The sequence below is a fragment of the Zingiber officinale genome, chromosome 10B, assembly GCF_018446385.1.
Source record: "Zingiber officinale cultivar Zhangliang chromosome 10B, Zo_v1.1, whole genome shotgun sequence".
Taxonomy (NCBI): Eukaryota; Viridiplantae; Streptophyta; class Magnoliopsida; order Zingiberales; family Zingiberaceae; genus Zingiber; species Zingiber officinale.
The window spans coordinates 16,242,340-16,252,056 of record NC_056005.1 but is presented as its reverse complement, the minus strand read 5'-3'; positions in this window follow the sequence as shown (position 1 = coordinate 16,252,056).

Sequence of the window (9,717 nt, the reverse complement as noted above, 5' to 3'; positions counted from 1 at the left end):
CCTGTGTATTCGTTCGGTCGTAGGACTCGATGGGTTTATACACACGGCCTAAGGTACTTAGCTTTATATTCTCTCTCAAAACTGATTTCCAACATGCATGATTTATTATATGACTCCTCGAACTGATTTCCAGTATGCCCAATGGATTATATTATTATTCGAATGGATTTCTAACAACATTCAGTACATAACAAAGCATCCTAATATAGGGGCAGGTATAAAGATGGTCGACCTTATAGGCCAGCCGGGATTTATTTAGCTGAAAACATGAGCAAAAAATTCTAACAACCTATCAGAATAACAATTATGTGTCAAAAAATACTCTGCTAGAATCTTCTTCAAGGATTATTGTGTCTCTCATTAGCTGACCACTTATGACAGCATATTTTTTCAATGGTCTTAGCAATGACATAAGCTATAAATGATAAAAAGAGGTATATATATATGGGTAAATGAAAGATTCCTCGGACAATTATTGCACATTGCCTAGATTGTACAATTTCCTTTATCTAACAACCTCTGACATACTTTGCAACCTCATGGTTGTGGAGGTTATGTGAGATGGTATATAAAAGGGGTCCTCTCCGTTGGCAAGGTACATTCTCTAAACATCTGAAGCTTACTCTCGCATGCACGTTCTCTACTATTCTTCATTCACTTGTCCAAACTTGTATTGACTTGAGCGTCGAAGGGCCTTTATCAGGGGCTCCCCCTACGACACTGACATTTTATTGACTCGTCTCTATATGTGTAGGATCGAAAGGAAGCCTCCCTATGGATTAAAAAGTCTTATCTCAGTCAACAACCAAGCCATCGTACCTAGCGCGCCATCTTTGTAGTTTTCAGATAGGATCACTCAATAAGAGGTTAGAATTATTGGTGTAATCATCCTTGGGTCAAGGTTGACCAAGTTGACTAAGTTTGGATTAAGTCGAGCTTGAGTTTTGATTTTTGATAATATGTGAGAGAAAAGTCAAGTAGGTCAAGGAAAGACTGAATACTTAATTGGGAAAGTCCTAATTGAAGGTTAGACAACAAAAAATCCTAACTGAAATTAGGTAATAGAAAACCATAATTGGAGGTTAGGCAAGGATGAGAAGTTTATCGAGTGACTAGTCCTAACTAGATATTAGGCAAGGGAAGTCCAACAAGAAGATTGACAAGAGGAAAATCCAAGTAGGTCAAGGTAGATTGGATATTTGGTGAGAAAGTCCAAGTAAATCAAATGTTGACTGGACACTAGGTGATCAAAAGTCGAATGGAAAGTTGGCAAGGAAAAGTCCAAGTGGATCAAGGAGGACCAGACACTTGGTGAAGAAGCCCTGACAGGTCAAGGTTGACAGAATGCTAGGCAACAGGAAGTCCCAATTGTTGGAGGATCGGTGGCCGGCTAGAAGGGGGGGTTGAATGGACGGCGCCCCCAATTCAATCACTTTCTACGTATTTGTTAGTTGCGCAGCGGAATACAAATAATACAACACAAATACGAAAGCTAAATACAAATACAAGAACAAGAAAGCAAACCGCTAACACTTTCGTTTACGTGGTTCAGAGATAACTTGCTCCTACTCCACGGCGTGTCCGTAAGGTGGACGATCCCTCAATCCGTCGGTGGATTAGTCCCCGGCAAACTCCGGCTAGCTCAACCTCCTTGTGGGTGGAGAAACCTCACCACAACTCCAGCCAAGAACACTTGGACACAAGAGAACCTTGAGCACTTTGGTGACTACTAATTAGACTTTAACCAAGTCTAATTTTGTCGCCTTGGCCGGCCATACCAAGCTCCTTCTTATAGAGCTTGGAACAAATCGAACTGATTTGCCGTTACCGATCGGTGGTCCTTGCACCACGACCGATGCCACAATGGCTCTCCAGCTATCTACCGATCGGTCCCGGACCGATCGGTGATCCAACCATTTCGGGCACGTAACCTTTCATGCTCACCACCGATCGTGGTCCCGATCGGTGGTACAACCCTAAACTTAGGGTTTCCCATCCCGAGTACATTTCTCTCGCACTTGGACCCTCACGACTCACTTGACTCTTCTTTGCAGCCTTGACCTCTTGCCTTCAAGCCTACTTCCTTTGGCTCTCGTCCCTCGGATGCATCCAAGCCCGCGGCTCGTCCCCAATGCCATCCTTCGCGTATGCCTCGAAGTCGCTTCCCTCGGCCCTTGTCCTTGCTGCCTTGTCCACGGTCGCTCGGATGCTCCATCCTTCCCCGGACCCGAAGCCGTCAACCTGAGTCACATGTGTCACCTGCAGTCCTGCACAACTCAAGTACACATATCAAACAACGAGGGCAATCCTAACTTAAACCCTTTGCCCAAACACCAAAACACATGGTCCCACGGACCATTGGGATTGCTCCAACAATCTCCTCCTTTTTGGTGTTTGGCAATACGTTTAAGTTAGGGAAAACATATAGCAAAACAACATGCTAAAAACAATGGACTTACGATGCCAAAGCTACACACTTGGACTTACTCCGCCGAATGGACTTATGTTGCCAAGGCTACACACGTGGCAACCGCCGAATGGACTTACGATGCCAAGGCTACACACTTGGACTTATAATGTCGAATGGACTTACGTTGCCAAGGCTACACACTTGGCAACCGCCGTATGGAATGTATTGGAACCTATCACAAGGCTCCCCCTACACCTATGCTCCCCAATGAGCTAGGATTTTTACAACGGGCTTTTTAAGAACCTATCCCAAGGCTCCCCCTACGCAAAGGCACTAAAGGTTTTCCCAACTAAACCTTAATTCTCCCCCTTTGCCTAACATCCAAAAAGTTCTCCAACAATATCCCAATTGTTGAAAACCTATCATCCAAACTGACCCTAAACTCATGTATTAATCCCCCTTGGATCCCATACATCTAAGCGAGTTGACATGGTCACAAACCAATGCTGAAAACAGTTTCAGACTGGTATCAGTCGACTGCCCTAAGTGTCAGTCAACTGCCCCCTTCGACACAACCTTACAGAACCATTCTGTGGTCGAAAAACACTGTTACCAGTCGACTGGTATCTGTACCAGTCGACTGGTATCCTATTTTTGAAAAAATCAGCCTTTTCAGGCCAACTTCAGAAATGCACCAGAAATTCCCTAGATCTCCAAAAATCCCCAAATTTTATGGAGAGGTCTATTGTACCCTTGTCTACTAGGAAAAAATACATTACAAAATGTATCTATCACCAATCCCAAGATTGACACAAAATCCAAAACTAACTAAATGGTTCAATTGAACCTTGACCTAAAGTCCTAGTTTTGGCTTCCTTTTGATGTATTTGCCCATACCAACCCACAATGCATCCCTAGCATTGGTTTATATGGCATCTATACATGCAAAACCAATTATCATGCAATATGACCCTTAATGTCATATTTCCTTGCATGAAACATAAACCATGTGTGCCAAATCCCTAGGTTTGAGACTCAAATTCATCTCCAAACCTTTTGGCACACTCCATGGCTCCTCTAGACTCCCAAGTAGTACCCACCTGAGATCCATTGGCCATGGGTCCCAAATTGACTCTTAGAGCTCCCCCTAGAGCTCTTTGCCTTAGCCACCTCCCTAGGTGACTCATCCACAATGGCTAGGCCACATCGGTCCACCCCCGGTGACACTTGGCCTACAAACGTAACTTTCTTAACCTTGGACACCTTGTCCTTGGTTAATTTCTTCTTACCATTAAATGGCTTTTCCTTGCCATAGTCATATGCAACCCTAGCATAAGACTTTCCCTTAGCCTTAGAGGACTCTCCCTTGCGATGATCATTTGCCACCCTAGCATATGATCTCCTTTTGGCCTTGGAGGGACTAGATCGGTGTCCCAAACCCGACCTATCATTTTTGGGTTTTTGACTACCCAACATCATATTTCATCCCTTAGATCCAATAGTGAATCTCTTAAGGAATTTCTCCAAACCATCAAGCTTTGCCTTCAAAGCTTGATTCTCCCTTTCTAAGTTCCTAACCCTAGAGTCAACATGTCCACCTTGGACATTCCTAGACCTACCCTTTCTAGGCATATGTCTCCCCTTCTTGGGATTAATGCCTTGGGTCCCCTTAGGTCTACCATTTCTAAATTTATCATGCATAGATTTCCTAGGGTTATTATCAACATTTACCCTATTCCTATCATGATATCTAAAACCAAAATTTTGCATGGGTAAATAATAAGAATTATTTCTAACATGCATGGAGGAGTTTAAATTTGAATTAAACTTCAAGTTAGGATATACCTCCCTTACCCTTGAAGCTCCCCCTTGACTCTTGCTTCTCTTCTTCTTCTCCCATTTCTTTAGATGCGCTAGCTTCTTAATTTCTCCCTTCTTGGGGCATTTGGTGTGGTAGTGGCCCTTCTCTCCACACGTGAAGCATATGATGCGCAATCTCCTCCTTTGGGCTTCTTCACTCCTACAACCCTTGTTAGTGTTTAAATTAATTTGAATGAGTTTAGGAGATACCTCTTTCTTACCCATAGGACATCTACTTTTGTAGTGTCCCCTTTCATTGCACCCGAAGCACACAATGTGAGCTTTTGATTTTGCTTCGGTGGAGGTGCTCACTAGGTTGACCTCCAAGACCTCTTCTTCATCCTCTTCACTTGTCTTGGACTTTTCTTCAACCCTTGAGGATGTAGATGATGTCTCATCTTCCTTCTCCTCCTCGGATGTTGAGCATGACTCAACTTCCATTTGCTCCACCTCCTCTTCTTGAGCTACTAAGCCCATCTCCTTGGGCTCCACATCCGATTGGTCCTTCTTCTCCTCTTGGACCACTTCATTACTTTCTTCGGATTTTCTTTCTTCTTGTGTAGGCATGAATTCCTCCCATGGAAACTTCTTCACTTTGCTCCATAACTCGTGGGCGTTCTCGTATTCACCTACATGACTCATCACATCATTAGGCAAAATATCAATTAAAATTGATATTACCTTTGAATTTGCCTTTGCCCGTGTGATTTGCTCTTCCGTCAAATGTCGTGATCGAAGCTTCTTTCCTTTCTTGTCTCTTGGGACTTCAAATGGTTCCTCGACGACCATCATTGTGTCCCAATCCGTCTCGAGGAAGACTTCCATCTTCATCATCCAAAATGAGATATCCCCAAGGCTTCCTCCTTCAAACTTTGGAGGGACAATCAAGTCGAACATCTTCTTATGCGTTGCTCTTCTCGGCGGTTAGTCCGGTGAAGAGCGGCCTTGCTCTGATACCACTTGTTGGAGGATCGGTGGCCGGCTAGAAGGGGGGGTTGAATGGACGGCGCCCCCAATTCAATCACTTTCTACGTATTTGTTAGTTACGCAGCGCAAAACAAATAATACAACACAAATATGAAAGCTAAATACAAATACAAGAACAAGAAAGCAAACCGCTAACACGTTCGTTTACGTGGTTCAGAGATAACTTGCGCCTACTCCACGGCGTGTCCGTAAGGTGGACGATCCCTCAATCCGTCGGTGGATTAGTCCCCGGCAAACTCCGGCTAGCTCAACCTCCTTGTGGGTGGAGAAACCTCACCACAACTCCAACCAAGAACACTTGGACACAAGAGAACCTTGAGCACTTTGGTGACTACTAATTAGGCTTTAACCAAGTCTAATTTCGTCGCCTTGGCCGGCCATACCAAGCTCCTTCTTATAGAGCTTGGAACAAATCAGAACCTGATTTGCCCGTTACCAGTCGACTGGTCCTTACACCAGTCGACTGATGCCAGCCCAATGGCTCTCCAACGGCTATCTACCAGTCGACTAGTCCCAGGACCAGTCGACTGATCCCAGCCATTTCGGGCACAGAACCTTTCTGTGCTCACCACCAGTCGACTGGTCCCAGTACCAGTCGACTGGTACAACCCTAAACTTAGGGTTTCCCATCCCGAGTACATTTCTCTCGCACTCGGACCCTCACGACTCACTTGACTCTTCTTTGCAGCCTTGACCTCTTACCTTCAAGCCTACTTCCTTTGGCTCTTGTCCCTCGGATGCATCCAAGCCCGTGGCTCGTCCCCAATGCCATCCTTCGCGTATGCCTCGAAGTCGCTTCCCTCGGCCCTTGTCCTTGCTGCCTTGTCCACGGTCCCTCGGATGCTCCATCCTTCACCGGACCCGAAGCCGTCAACCTGAGTCACATGTGTCACCTGCAGTCCTGCACAACTCAAGTACACATATCAAACAACGAGGGCAATCCTAACTTAAACCCTTTACCCAAACACCAAAACACATGGTCCCACGGACCATTGGGATTGCTCCAACACCAATGAGATACATATGACTTTAGGATTGGGCAAAAAAACCCTAAACTTGGGTTTAGAGTTTAGGGTTAGGCAATGATTAGCTCAATCGATTATCCCAATGCCAATCGACTTGGACCAATCGATTAGGCTAATCGATTGGGAATTTTTTTTTGCGAAGCATAGTAGGCTTTTGAATCAATTAGCCTAATCGATTCCAAGGTGTCAATCAAATAAGGCGGTCGATTGGCTAATTTCTCCTTATGGGATAGAAGGTGCTAAAATTGATTGGGCAATCAATTCATCAAGGTTCAATCGATTAGGAAGATCGAAGGAGTTAGCATTATAGAGTGTTCGTTTCAAATTTGTGCTGCAAATCAAGTTTAAAGAAGTGAAGTGAACTATTCACCTCCTCTAACTCTTAAGTAACCTAACAAGAATGAGCATCAAGGTTGGACTCAGTCTGACCACTCCGACACTCAAATTAGTATAGAGGCTAGGGAGAAGTAAGTTGATAGGACACTCCGACAAGCTAGGGGCGGGTGATTAGCTCCAATCGCTTCTTCAATAATGAGTTTTAGTGGAAAACACTTGAAGTAATGCCAACACATGAATTTACTTGGTATCCACCTCAACAAGGTGACTAATCCAAGTATCCACACAAAGTATGCTTTCCACTATGAAAATACTTATTCTTGGAAACACTCCGGAGGTGGAGAAACCTCGTACAAGCTCACATTCAAGAAATACAATGTAAACAAGAAGAAAATACATAATACAAATAAAAACCTTGCTTGCTTTCTTGTAGCTTGTAAAGTCCTCTTAATCGGTTGGAAAGTGGAGCAATACTTTTTGTCATCTAAAGCTAAAGGATTGGCGGTGAAGAGTGGAGTAGAAGCATTTCATTTGAATCTTCACAAATGTCTTTATACCTCGTGATCTAGGGTTTTCAATTGATTGGCTTTACCCCAAATCAATTGCCACGTGAAATTCGAGCGCATCCATCCATCCAAAACTTACAACAACTTTTTTCTTTGCCTTACAATCGATCACCTGATCGATTAAGCTCCTCTTGATCGATCACCCAATCAATCACACTTTCACAAGGAAGTTACTGTGCTTCTCAAAAATAGGTTCAATTGATCGCCTGATCAATTGGCACATCTCAATCGATCACCTGATCGATCCAGAAGCTCTCTGTTCATCGTGAGCTTCTCTTAATCGATTGGCTTAACTTCCCAATCAATTCAGCATAATATGTACTGTGCTTCAGGAAAACCAACTCCCAATCGATCAAGCACTACTCAATCAATCACATGATCGATTGGGAATGCCTTTGTGCATCCTGGAGAAGTGTGCTCAATCGATCCACTGATCGATTGACACAACTATTAATCGATCAATGGATCGATTGAGAACTCCTTCGTGTTATGGAGAAGTGTGGTCAATCAATCCACTAATTGATTGCACAACACTCAATCGATCAGTTGATTGATTGCTCAACCCTAACTCGCTTAGTCCAAGTCTAGAGTTCCCTTGCTCAACCTCCAGTTAGTCGTGACCTATTGGGACTTCTCCACTGTGTCCAATCAACCTTTTGACCCACTTGGACTTTGTTAACTTTCCGTTGGACTTCTGATCACCAAGTGGGTGTTCTTCTTGATCCACTTTGATTTTCATCTTGCCTAATTGTAGTTATAACTTTACCTTGCCAACATGTGGTCCCCCTTGACACACTTGGACTTTCCTTGCCAACATACGATCTTCCTTAATCCACTTGGACTTTTCTTGCCAAGGTGCAATCCTCCATGACCCACTTAGAATTTCTTTTGCCTAACCGCAGTTAGGACTTTACCATTGCGTAACCCCTAATTAGGACTTTACTAGTCAAGTACCAGTCCTTCATGACCTACTTGACTTCTCTCACATATATCCCACAATATATTATCCAAATATATTGTCCACAACATATTGCCCAAACATTAAAACTTAAGCTTGACTCCACTCAAGCTTAGTCAACTAGTCAACCTTGACCCGGGTATAATTACACCAACAATCTCCCCCTTTTTAATGTTTGATAACATGTTTAAGTTAGGCCAACCCATATTAGCCCAACTCTAACTTAATCTCATGCTCAAAGTATAAATGTGAATTTTTAACTTAAACCCCATATTTTCTTCCCCTTTGACACACATCAAAAACTCTTCCCCTTAAGAGTCAATTTTGTTAAAGGAGCGCAATGAAAGTCCCATACCTTTCATTATATTCTATGCTCACCCTTGAACATATGTCACATGCTCAACCTTGATCCTATACTCATCCTTGAGCATATATCGTATGCTCACCCTAGAGCACCCATACATCTACAATGAAGATTTTCAATCTTCCATTATTTTCAATACTCATCCTTGAGTACTCATAACAATGAAGGTTCCCACCTTTCTATTATTTTATTGTCCCTAAAAATATTTAAATTATATCTTTTAAGGAAAAAATCCCCTCAAAACATGTCTCAAACTTCTTATCATTGTACCAAAAATGACTTGGAATTCCAAAACCTTTAGGAAATCCAAAATTAAAATTTTGAGGCTCAAAATTCAACTTTAAAACTAAATCTCATCCTAAAATCTAAATTAATCTTCTTTAACCACTCCTTTCTTGTTGTCATCAAGAAAACTAGTCTTAAATACTTATAAATGTATTTCTTAGGGTTAGGCATGGTTGATATGACTAAACGAGGCTTCATGGACTAAAATCAGACCATTTCAGCTAAAATCAACCTTTTTAATCGATTATAGTTAGGTTTCAATCGATTGAAGTCACCTTAATCGATTAGTTGATTGATTCTAAAGGTTTAATTGATCACTTGATTGATTCCACGAGCTTCTGTGCTCATGGAAAACTCACTTCAATCGATCATCGGACTGATTAAGCACTGGCTGAATAGATGGTAATTTTTTCTTTCCATAACAACCAAACAAGTATGAAAGCTAAAGCTAATCTTATATACAAGAAGAAAAAAAACAAACCCTAACACATTTGTTTACATAGTTCAGAGATGATAATCCTACTCTATGGATATTCGTAAGGTGGGTGATCCCTTAATCCATTGGTGGATTAGTCCCTGGAACTTTAGCTACCTCAATCCTCCCTATCGGTGAAGAAACCTTACCACAAACTTGATCAAGAACTCTTGGATTGTTCTGAGCTTTAGAGACTCTATTAGGCGTAAACTACCTCTAATTTTGTCACCAAAGCCAACCAATCCTATTTCCATTATATAGAGCTTGGGCGGAAATGCCCAAGCTGTGTTTTTGCTACCAGTCGACTTCCATACTTACCAGTCGACTGACCTTTATGGAATTCGACCGTTACAACCTAATAGCTTAATTCCAGCCGACTACTCACCATGGATTAATCAACTAGTCTTCATGGGATGAGAGAACATGAGCATTTTGTTCATTCCCAATCGAC